We start from the raw sequence: 2,315 nt of genomic DNA, 5'->3' as shown, positions 1-2,315 counted from the left end.
ACTGGGTAGAGGAGCTCGACTCCGTACTCCAAGGGCTGCGGACCACGCCGAATCGTAGTACCGGATACACACCATTTTTATGGTGTACGACGCTGAGGCAGTCCTGCCCTGTGACATAATTCATGACTCACCTCGAGTGCGCATGTACGAAGAAAGAGAAGCCGAGCTCGATCGGCAGGATAGTCTGGACACCTTGGAGGAAGAGCGCGACATAGCCAAAGCCCGTTCCGCATTTTAGCAGCAACAGGCCCGCAGATACCAAAGCAGAGAAGTACGAGCCAAAACTTATAACATTGGCGAACTAGTTCTCCGGCTGCCGGATAAGAAAAAGAACAAGCTAGAGCCCAAATGGGAAGGTCCCTTCATCATTGACCAAGTTCTGACCGGCGGAGCGTACCGACTGCGGGATGCATTGACTAGTCGACTCAAGCCGAACCCATGGAATGCAGCCAGGCTCCGAAGATTCTACGCCTAGCACTGGACTTTATGTTAGTCCCTTCCCTTTGTCCATTTTCTGCATATGCATCGTCTGTCTTGTTTTCCTTTCTTTCTTTTATTCCTCTAGGTCTTCAAGGGTCACCTTGTGCCTCACTTGTACACTACAGAGGTGCTAGCCGCACTATCTACACATGGGGGCTTCTTTCACAGAAGCTTAAATTATTTACTTGGGCATCACGCCCAACACATGCGTTATACTTCTGCATGTAACTTTTTTCACCATTATATGCATCGATATGACTTAAGTTTTGGCCAAGCTGGATTGCCTGGCTCTTGTATTTATGCCCTACGTTCCCGTTAATTTGGCTAGGGCATAAGGGGAGCACCTCTGCGATTGTTATCGCCGGGTCAGCCGGATGTGTACCTCAGACTGGGTGAAGCCGAAAGCTAGCGTTCTTAAGAGAATATTCGGTCGGTGAACAAAAGATGACTTTTATTTATTACTGTGCTTCTTGTCGCAGTCCGGACATGCACTTTAGGGCATGCCTACCCAGGGAAAGGAACCCTTAACGGAACTGTTCTCTCTGGAAGATGTTTCCTACTACCCATGTAATATAACATAACTAGTTGGGCACTTGTCTGATAAAGCACTAATGACCCCTACGCCTAGTCTCCACGCATGCCCTGGTTCTTATATAACCGAGAGGGTATTCGGATACACTCCGGACTTTCGGGTCCCGAGGTTGGAGCGAAAAGGTCCGCCACGACAAACGATCTACAATCCGGATAGAAGGCATCATATATGTCACTTTACAATTACATAGTCAATTTGACTGGTTGAATTCCTCTTCAATGCCATCCAATAGGCTGTCTAGTCTACAGTCCTATTGGGAATACTTTGTGGCCAATTCTACTTGGTCGTACACTAAATTTACAGGGATCTCCTTGCCATCAGGCCCCACAGGTCCGACTTCGGCCATGTGGTTCGGGTCAGCCTTCGTGTACCGTGTCTTCACCATCGCCCAAGCTTCCCTGGCGCCCTGACGGCAGGCCGATATCTTCCATAATTGGAAGCACTGCCGTGCTCCCTTCAGCTTTTCTGCAAGCTCTCTAAGGCCTTTGGGTAGGGAGACGGACGGCCACAAGGCCTGGGTAACGCCTCGCATCACCTGCCGAACTCGTTCGTGCAACTGTGCGAGCTCGGGAAGAAGATCACCCGTCGAACTAGGCATCTCCTCGACAGGACGACCTGTTAACATACCTACAGACATAACTCTGTCAGTCAGCTTCCCCGCCGAACTCTTTTTAAGTTCGTTCAAGCACTTACTAAATATGCCGTGCCAAAGCCATCAATTCTCCTTAACAGAGTCTGACAGTTGGGCACGAACATCTTTCAGTTCCATGCCCAGCTTGGTGTTGGCATCTTGGAGATCATTCTTCTCCTGCCTCACCCTTGTAAGCACGTTCTCACCAGCCTTCAACTGGCGTTTGAGCTGTTGCTTATTCAGATTCACTCCAGCATCATCTGCAATTTTTTGTCAGATTTGCATATAAGGCTGCACTCTAATATGATACTTATCATTTGATGGATATGTTACCAACGGGGGTCTCTTTGGGCTCCCCTGCGGCGGACAGTGCAGCCTGAAGTTGGGCTTTGCACTCTTCCAGCTCCTGGGACAGTTGCGTATTCTTTTCTGTAAGAACCTACATAACAAATGATCCTTAAATCAGTTATCCTAACTGTTTCAAGTCTCAGGGGCTACTAATATATATAATCATCAAATTTTCTCACCCGTATGTCTTTTACATACTGCTCCGTGGCTCTGGCTAGACCATCTTGAGCGGCACGGAGGTGCGCATCTCCCGAGTTGAAGGCA

The sequence above is a fragment of the Triticum dicoccoides genome, chromosome 2A, assembly GCF_002162155.2.
Source record: "Triticum dicoccoides isolate Atlit2015 ecotype Zavitan chromosome 2A, WEW_v2.0, whole genome shotgun sequence".
NCBI lineage: Eukaryota > Viridiplantae > Streptophyta > Magnoliopsida > Poales > Poaceae > Triticum > Triticum dicoccoides.
Note: the sequence above shows the minus strand (reverse complement) of the source record.